At 40.8% G+C, this 10,082-nt stretch overlaps 1 non-coding gene across 1 annotated transcript; it reads right to left on the reverse strand.

Annotated features, from left to right (window-relative positions):
• Positions 1–218: 218 nt before the first annotated feature.
• LOC131228329 (small nucleolar RNA R71) lies at positions 219–325 on the reverse strand. The gene has a single exon (XR_009162837.1). It is a non-coding gene; the product is annotated as a small nucleolar RNA R71 (small nucleolar RNA).
• Positions 326–10,082: the final 9,757 nt, after the last annotated feature.

Raw genomic sequence — 10,082 nt, forward strand, 5'->3', positions numbered from 1 at the left:
AAAGTCCATATTTACATTTGAAAGAGTTCGATGAGATTATAGCTATATTATATTTTCCTAATGTATCTGAGGATACAATTAGGCTGAAACTCTTTCCTTTTTCCTTAAAAGAGAAAGCTAAGACGTGGTTACATTCACCGCATCCTAGATCCATTAGCACATGGAACGACATGCAGAGGGAATTCATAAAAAAATTCTTCCCACACCATAAAACGATTACCCTCAGAAAAGCAATCATGAACTTTGCCCAAAAGGAAGATGAAACATTCTTCCAATGTTGGGAAAAGTCCAAAGATTTGATCAGTTCATGCCCACAACACGGATTTGCAATGTGGGGCATTACAAATTTTTTCTATGATGGGCTGACATCTTCTATGCACCAAATGGTCGAGACAATGTGTAATGGAGAGTTCATTAATAAAGATGTTGACGAGGTATGGGATTACCTCGATAGTCTTGCTGAAAAAACACAATCATGGGACTATTACCCAAAGTCGAACACCATGTCTAGGCCGAATCAATTAAAGGAGAAAGGTGGATTATATCTCTTGAAAGAAGAGGATGATCTCAAGTGTAAAGTGACTATGCTCATAAGGAAAGTTGAGGCCATGGAAGGAAAGAAGGATAAGGTTAATGAAATTGTTTGCGGCATCTGTGATTGCAACATTCATATAACTAAAAATTGTCCTACAATACCCGCCTTTCGAGGAGTGTTGAATGAACAAACTAATGCCGTAAACAACTATCAAAGACCTTTTACTGGACCTAACTCCAATACATATAATCCTGGTTGGAAAAATCATCCAAACTTTAGTTGGAGGAATGGACAAACGGCTACTCCTCAAGGTTTCTTCAATCAAAATCCAAATCAAGTGAAACCTCAAGAGGAACCGGTTCAAAATTCCATGCAAGAGCTGGCTCAGGCAATGTGGGGAATTACAGATTTTATGCAAACAATAGATGCTCGTATGACGGTTATAGAAAAGTGGATGCTTCCTGCACAACCTCTCCCCAATCCTAAACCGCAGTACGAGATTAATGATCCCAGCTCTTCAAATCAGATGGGGCACGCTAAATCCATCACCACTCTTAGGAGTGGAAAGATCATTGATAAAACTCTTCCGGTTAGGCCCGAAAAGCCTCAAGAACTAGAAGAGGACAACAACGATGGATCCAGTGATGCCCCACAAAAATTAGAACCGGAACTTCTAGAGAAGCCAGTTGCTCCGTTCCCCCAACGGTTGGTCTCACCAAAACCTTTCTCTAACTCTCAGGATATCCTAGAGGTGTTGAAATAAGTGAAAGTCAACATTCCTCTACTTGATGTCGTGAAACAGATTCCTTCATATGCCAAATTTATGAAAGACTTATGCACGACCAAAAGACGGCAAAGTATTCAAAAGAAAGTTTTCTTGACTGAGAAAGTGAGTGCTATCCTAAAGCAAGATGTGCCATAGAAATTCAAAGATCCTGGTAGCCCAACCATATCATCGGGAACCATCGAATTGATCACGCACTTCTTGACTTAGGAGCGAGCGTCAATCTGATTCCCTACTCGGTATACAAACAGTTAGGTTTGGGTGACTTAAAACCCACCCTAACCACACTACAACTTGCTGATCGCTCTGTTCGTGTACCAAGAGGGATAATCGAGGATGTGTTAGTCCAAGTTGATAGATTTTACTACCCTGTAGATTTTATCATCCTGGACACCGAACCCATCAATAACATAAACACTCAGATCCCCATCATTCTTGGCCGCCCATTCCTTGCTACTTCAAATGCAATTATCAATTGCAGGAATGGTGTCATGACTATGTCTTTTGGGAATATGACATTGGAGTCAAACATCTTTTTCAATAACGACAGAAACTTAGAGGATGAGGACGATTTTCACGACATTAACATGATTGACTCTTTCGTGGAAGATACGACACCTCTAACCTTATCCTCCGACCATCTAGAGACGTGCCTGGCCCACTCTCATGATTTTGATGATGACATGATTAGGGAGACGTGCGCCTTGCTTGATACTGCACCGGTACTTGAAGTTAACCGGTGGAGGCCACAATTTGAAGAATTGCCACAAACCGATGTAGTGCCTGTACCGTCTAACCTCAAGCCGCCGAAGCTTGACCTAAAACCTTTGCCCTTTGATTTGAAATATGCCTATTTAAGTCAAGATGAGACATACCCGGTGGTGATCTCTGCCCAACTGGAGAAAGAACAGGAGAGTATGCTTATATCTACTCTCATTGAGCATAAAGGAGACCTGGGATGGACGATAGCGGACCTCAAGGGGATCGATCCCTCAATTTGTACTCACCGCATATATCTTGAAGATAATGCAAAAACCGCTCGGCAACCACAACGTAGACTAAATCCAAACATGAAGGAAGTGGTTAAAGCCGAGGTTCTTAAACTATTGGACGTGGGTATTATATACCCTATATCTGATAGTCAATGGGTGAGTCCAACTCAAGTGGTCCCTAAGAAGTCCGGAATCACCATCGTAGCCAATGCTAATAATGAACTCGTGCCAACTAGAGTCACTACTGGTTGGAGAATGTGCATTGACTACAGGAAGTTGAATACCGTCACGAGGAAAGACCACTTTCCTTTACCATTCATTGATCAGATCCTGGAAAGGTTAGCTGGTTATTCCTATTACAGTTTCCTTGACGGGTATTCGGGCTACAACCAGATAGAGATAGCCCTTGAAGACTAGGAAAAGACCACATTTACATGTCCCTATGACACCTTTGCCTATCGAAGGATGCCATTCGGACTATGTAATGCCCCTGCCACCTTTCAGCAATGTATGCTTAGTATCTTTTCTGATATGGTGGGGGCAATATCTAGAGGTCTTCATAGACGATTTCTCTGTTTACGGTCCATCTTTCAGCAAGTGCTTGGAAAGTCTTAAATGTGTGCTGAAAAGATGTGAAGAAAAGAACTTGGTACTTAATTGGGAGAAGTGCCATTTCATGGTTCAGAAGGGAATTGTCCTTGGGCATATCATCTCGTCCAAGGGAATCGAGGTAGATAAGGCAAAAATTGATCTTATCTTTAACCTACCTCCACCCAAGAACATCAGAGACGTACGATCTTTTTTAGGACACGTAGGATTTTACAGGCAATTCATAAAGGACTTTAGTCTCCTCTCTCGTCCTTTATGTAATCTTCTTCAAAAGGATGCTCCGTATGAGTGGACTGAGCAATGCCAGGAAGCTTTCACCAAGCTTAAGGGCACATTAACCACTGCACCTATCATGCAGCCACCTGATTGGAGCCTTCCTTTTGAGCTTATGTGCGACGCTTCTGATTATGCTCTTGGGGCGGTCCTAGGCCAGAGAAAAGATAAGAGGCCCTACGTCATTCATTACGCAAGTAGAACTTTAAATTCTGCCCAAGTGAATTACTCGACTACGGAAAAGGAACTCCTAGCCGTAGTGTTCGCTTTGGATAAATTTAGGTCCTACTTGATCGGATCCAAGATCATTATCTACACAGATCATGCGACACTTAAGTATCTTCTTTCTAAGAATGATTCTAAGCCTCACCTGATACGATGGATCCTTCTACTCCAAGAATTTGATTTGAAAATTAAAGATAAAAAGGGAGTAGAGAACGTAGTGGCCGATTACTTTTCTCGCCTTAATACCTCTGATTCCCTTGAGGCGACTCATATCAATGATATGTTCCCTGATGAATAACTGTTTAGAGTCTCCCATTCTCCTTGGTTCGCTGATATTGCTAATTATCTTGCCACAGGTTCTATACCGACACAGTGGACTGTGCAAGATAAGAAGAAATTCTTCACCGAGTTGCGCAACTTTTTCTGGGATGACCCTTATTTATTTAAATATTGCCCAGACCAAATCCTAAGGAGATGTGTACCAGACGATGAGCATCAGAGCGTCATCTCCTTCTGTCACTCACAGGCCTGTGGTGGTCACTTTTCTGCTAAAAAGACCACGGCAAAGATTCTGCAGTGTGGTTTTTACTGGCCCACTATGTTTAGGGACACTCATGAGTTTTGCAAAGCTTGTGAGCGTTGTCAGAAATTGGGAGCATTGTCCCTTTGAAATATGATGCCTTTGAATCCCATCCTTATCATTGAAGCATTTGATTGCTGGGGCATCGATTTCATGGGAGCATTCCCCTAATCATTTGAAAATCTGTATATTTTGCTCGCTGTGGATTATGTCACTAAATGGGTCGAAGCGATTCCGTGTCGAACTAATGACCATCACACGGTCATTAAATTCCTAAAAGAAAACATCTTTTCTCGATTCGGAACGCCTCGAGCCATCATTAGTGATGGGGGCTCACACTTTTGTAATAAACCATTTGAGAGCTTAATGAAGAAATATAGTATCTCTCATAAGGTGAGCACCCTGTACCATCGACAGACAAGTGGGCAAGCCGAGATTTCTAATAGGAAAATTAAACATATTTTAGAGAAAATGGTTAACCCTGAATGTAAGGATTGGTCAATCCGATTGACTGATGCCTTATGGGCATACCGTACTGCCTTTATAACCCCTATTGGAATGTCTCCCTTTAGACTTGTATATGGGAAAGCTTGTCACTTGCCTGTGGAGCTGGAACATAAAGCGTACTGGGCGATCAAAAATCTTAATTTCAATCTGGACAACGCTGGCTCGCTACGCAAACTTCAATTGAATGAACTTGAGGAAATCCGGAATGATGCGTACGATAATTCGAGAATTTATAAGGACAAGATGAAAGCATTTCATGACCAACATATTTTACGAAAATCATTCACGCCTGGTCAGAAGATCCTTTTGTACAATTCTCGATTACATCTCTTTCCGGGTAAGCTTCGATCTCGTTGGACCGACTCTTACATTGTTGTTACTGTTTTTTCTCATGGGGCCATTGAGATAAGAGATCCCGACAATGGCAAGGAGTTTAAAGTCAATGGACATCGATTGAAACCATTTGTCGAGAAATTTGATTCAGAGGACATGTCCATACACCTGACTGCTCCTGTTTACCAGGATTGATCTCCTAGTCTGATGGAGGTATAGGTAGGTTTATCGCTTTCATAGGACTAGGGTAGTTGCTTTATTTGTCTCGCTGAAGACGGTAAACTTAGTGCTCCTAGGAGGCAACCCAGCTCTTTATTTCATTTCATTTCTATCATTAGTTAGTTCAATGTTTGTGGGTAACATTACTGCAAACCCTCATGAGACTACAACTCGACCACTAGGGGCAACCTAGGGGTTTAAAGGCTTGTTGCATACGTTAAATGCAATCGAGAGCACCTACGAAAGTGGTGTAGGTAGGATTGTATTTTTGTAATATTTATTTACTTCTGTTGGTTTCTCTCTTGTGCTGACCTGCTTTTACGTAGATATCTTTGGAAAGCCTCTTGATTCTTTCATCCAGGTACTATCTTTCCATCACTCCTCTTATATTTTCATTGTCCCATGTGTATTGCATGCTTATTTCTTTTACATTGAGGACAATGTAGATTTTAGGTTGGGGGTGGGAGATTAGGTTTCCTAATCTGTGTTTTCTTGGTCTTGAGCGAAAATTGTGAAAATTTTAAATTTTTCTGGAATTTCGTATGAATTCAAAGTGATTTTGATGGCCATCTGGGACACTTGGAATTACAAAATACATGATGTTGGTAATTTATGACTCTTGGATTCAGAGTTTGAACTATTAATCCATGATTAGAAGTTTTAAACATTGATTGAATCATAATTTTACATGTCACATCTCGCTTACATATTAAGGTTTCGTTCGATATTGAAGTATTAATTTGGTGATCACTAAGCTTGAAAGGAACCAACCTGAGAATTGAAAGGATTGAGTGAATGGTTTTCACCATAGGTTTGCTCCTTACAGGTGAAGGTTTGATTCCCCAAGGTTGACATTCAGAAACTTTTTTGGCGACTGGTCTTTATCATAGGTTTGCTCTCTATAGGTGTAGATTCGATTCTCCTCCTTGGATTTTCTTAAAAAAAAAAAAAAGAAGTTGACATAGTGTGAAAATCATCAAAAGCTGGAAGAATGAATCAAGTTTTGGTTTAGGTGTTGGTTATCATGAATTCTATTGTGGTTTCCAATGATATCCTGAAATAGAGAAGTGAATTTTAATAGTGTTAAGCTAAGATTACATTATACACTCATGGAACTCAATATTTAGAATCGTTCTAATTAATGGATTAATATTTGAGCTTGATTTCAGGATAAAGTAATGCTAACATTCATGAATCTGAGAATTCTCATATCTGGATTATTCTGCAAAAATCACTCGAGTTTATGGAAATTGTTCTGTAATTCTCTACTTACTTTTCGCATATTTTGCTCGGGACTAGAAAAATGCTGGTTGGGGGTTGTGTTGAGGGTCAAATATTGCATATCAGACCCAGTTATTTCTTGGATTTATGAACATGGTACCGTTGAATAGCCCATTTTAATCATGTTTGTGTTGCAAGGTGGAATTGCGAGCTGAGACTGGATCGGGATGCTAAAAGCACGGATTTAACGTTCAGAATGCACCAAGGCAAGGGACGGACTCCAGGGGACCAAGATCGACGGAATTACACGCCAGGGATCCGCGAAAATTGAGAAACTGAAGCTCAAGCGGCCTGAAAGTCAGCCAGAATGCAAGATCACTGGGTTTCCATCATCTGTTTGGCTCGAAACTTTATACATGGCTCGAGGACCAAAAACTAACCGTACATGTCAAATTTCAACCATTGAATCCTCGTGAAAGTGGCTGAACTAACAGATTAGTCCATAAAACCCTGATTTGGAGTCCACCCGCTGTCTAGATACTCTTTAACTTTGGCCCCCACGACTCAAATGAAATGGGGAACAAGATGGATGGTGTGGATTTCTCATAATCATCATACAGTGTACATAGTACACCTTTTGCACTAAGACGTGCATGGCAACACAGGGACCGTCTCCTCTTCAAAAACAGAAACTCTGTTTCTGTTATGAAACAGAGACTGCGGACAAAATTCGGTGGGCCACCATTGTGCTCCAAACGCTTGATCCTGACCGTCCATTGCGTCCAGAGCAGAAGTTTTACCGTATCCATGGTGATCATCTGCGACCATGCATGCACACACAAGAAGGATGTGATCAAATGCAGAATGAATAGTAGAAGCAAAGATCTCATGGGCCACTGCATTTTGAATCCAAATCTGTCCCTTCCCAAACGGTTTTTCGAGAAGAACCCGGTGGACGGCATGGATTTTGTAAAGGATAAATGAAGTGGACCCCACCGAGAGTCCAGCGGCGATCCGTCTACTGGCCTTGTTCACGCACAGCGAAAAGCCCGGCCGCTGCGGGCCACTTTGCAAGCATGGACAGAGTCGGTCCGTCCATCTGGACTATCCAAATGAATCTCCAGGTATGGCCAACCAGGTTCAAGAGGACTGAACGGTTTAGATATTCAGATCGGTCCGTTCAGAGCGCGAAAACACGGGTTGAGTTCGACTGCAAGCCGTTCAAGCTTCCGGCTGTGAATTGTTTTCTGGCTGCGTAAATTCTCCGCAGGAAGTTTTCAAAAAGAGGATTCCTTTCTGACTCAGGAGACCTCTCCATCGGACTATAAGATATAAGAGAGAGAAGAGGGGAGGGAAAATCATCAATCAACGGAGGAGAAGCTTGGAATGTGGAGCAATCTTCTCACGGAGTAATTTTCTTTTTTCTTTGGCTGTATGTTTTTTTCTTTTTTATTAGGGATTTGCTGATCATGTCTATGGTTGGCTAAACCTCTTGGCTAGGGCTAAGAGGTGAAGCCTGTAGCGAGATGGGAGATACTATTTTATGTTTTTAATTTAAATTTCTGAACTGAATTTGATTCTAGTTGGTTATTAAAGGAATGTTTTTCTTAGTCTTTAATGGTCTGTTGTGACTGAAATTACAATGGGTTTGCAATAGCTTTGAATATTTCTTTTCCCCTTTTGATGTTTATGACTTCAGGAAGCCCTGTTGTTCACCATCGTCTCCTGGGCATGGTTGGATGATGGTACCCTTCCTAACTTTTATGCACTGTTGATTGGTTGATAATTAGTTTAAATCCTGTTGTTTGCTTTGTCTCCTGGGCATGGTTAGATGATGGAATCCATTCTAATTCATATACCTTTCATCTTGCGAAGACTAGATCAAGTAAGTTTAGTTTGATTTCCATGATTATTGATGCAGGCATAAGATCTCCCTGATCTCTACAAGTGGATCCTCTGAATCCCTAGTTTTCTTCCTCTGAATTCCTTAAAGTTTTAGATAATTATTCCACAATTATTCCTTAAATTCTATTTGGTTTAGATAACATCTTAGTCTAGTTCTAGTTCTACTTGGTTTCAGATAACGTACAGGTATCAGTCCCTGTGGATTTGACTTCGGTCTTATCGAGTTTATTACTACATCACAACCCTATACTTGGGGAGTGAACAGTGGCCTCAACTGACTTTTGATCCATGGAGTTTTAGAACTATGGTCTTCATTACGGGCAACCATTAAGCCCTTGTTTACATCTGTTCTTCATTAGGGGTAAACATTAAGCCCCTTTTTTGAGTACTTAGTTGGATCTTGGAACATTCGTATTTATCTCTTTTCCTAGAATAATAATTAGTTTCTGGGTCTTTATTCTTGCTCCGGTGGTAGACTCTGAGGAGTTTCAAAAACGGGTCAAGGGTTGGAGTATCCATATGTGGTGAAATCCCGCTATTCTATTTCTTTTGGTTACCCCAACAGTTTGGACTATTAGATGTCTATTGTGTTTTTTACAGTGACCCACCTGATGAGAGGATAGGTGCCAGGTGATCCTCGTGGGGCCCACCATTCTCTTGGTGTTGATGTCCCACATGAATAAGCATGTGGATGAAAAAGAAGGTACTGTTGGTCTGCATCTTTGCACCACGGGTCGATCACATGCATCAACTGTTGCAATCCCATCTGATAAAAAATCTCCTAGATTGTAGGATCCCAGTGACCTATATTAAAACCATTTTCAGTTTAATGAGGTCCCTTGCGGAATTTCTCTTAACCGTTCTTTAGGGAGGAGGTTTTGAGGCATACTACATCTATGGTGGGACAGCACTGATGGTCTGGATTACCGAACTACTGTCCCTACGTGTACAAGTCTATTGAGTAAACTGTAAAGACGAGCCCCGTATCACATTACTCTTCTTTTAACTCAGGTTTGCTAGCGTTGATGGCCTCTCTATGGTCGAACATTCCTGAAGAGATCATATATATATATATATATATCTTCTGAGAGTTTGCTTGCAAATGCCACTCAAATTGGGAGAGTTCTGTACCTGATTAAGGTGATTCCTGAAGAGATCATTCAAAGTATTTCCAGCACTTGTCAAAGATGCAACTGGAAACACAATTGCGCCTTTCAACTATTTCCTAAATGCTTCTGGGTCATCCTCCGTACACGTAGCATCTATGTACATTAAATCATAATGTCAATTCTACGAGCCCCAGGAGCTTCCAGGTCTGATTTCTCCAAAAATATTCCATTACCCGCAATGTTGAAGACTTGCAAGAAGCCTGCTGTTACTACAAACCTCATGCTTCCATCAAAATGTAAGCAATATGAAGAATGCTCAAATGATCTACAAACATGCATACACTCCATGAAGTGGTAAGCAATTTCATTGAAATCAATCGCGGGCCTGAAAAGCCATAAACGAAAGTTGAAGTTTTGACATATTGGCATATAGCAAAGTGTAGAAATTTGCACAAGAAGACCCCCTTAGCATGCAACAACTAATAGATAGGAATAAACTGTTTAGCTTCTGGCCTTATGACAGTGACAACCATGAATAAAATGTAGAGTTAAAGTAACATGAGCTTTCACATTGTTGCATGACTTATCCCAGTTCATTCCCAATTCATTTCTTCTAGTATAGGTTCCTAGATCTTCATTTCTTCTGATTACAGCCCAATTCATTTCAACTAAAGTCAAAACATACATCTTCATCATCATCATCTAAGCATTTTCCCAACTAATTGGGGTTGGCTACATCCGCAATATACTTAAGTTCTTAGCTTGTAAAGTTGGGACGCATTGTGGATGG

The sequence above is a fragment of the Magnolia sinica genome, chromosome 15, assembly GCF_029962835.1.
Source record: "Magnolia sinica isolate HGM2019 chromosome 15, MsV1, whole genome shotgun sequence".
Taxonomy (NCBI): domain Eukaryota; kingdom Viridiplantae; phylum Streptophyta; class Magnoliopsida; order Magnoliales; family Magnoliaceae; genus Magnolia; species Magnolia sinica.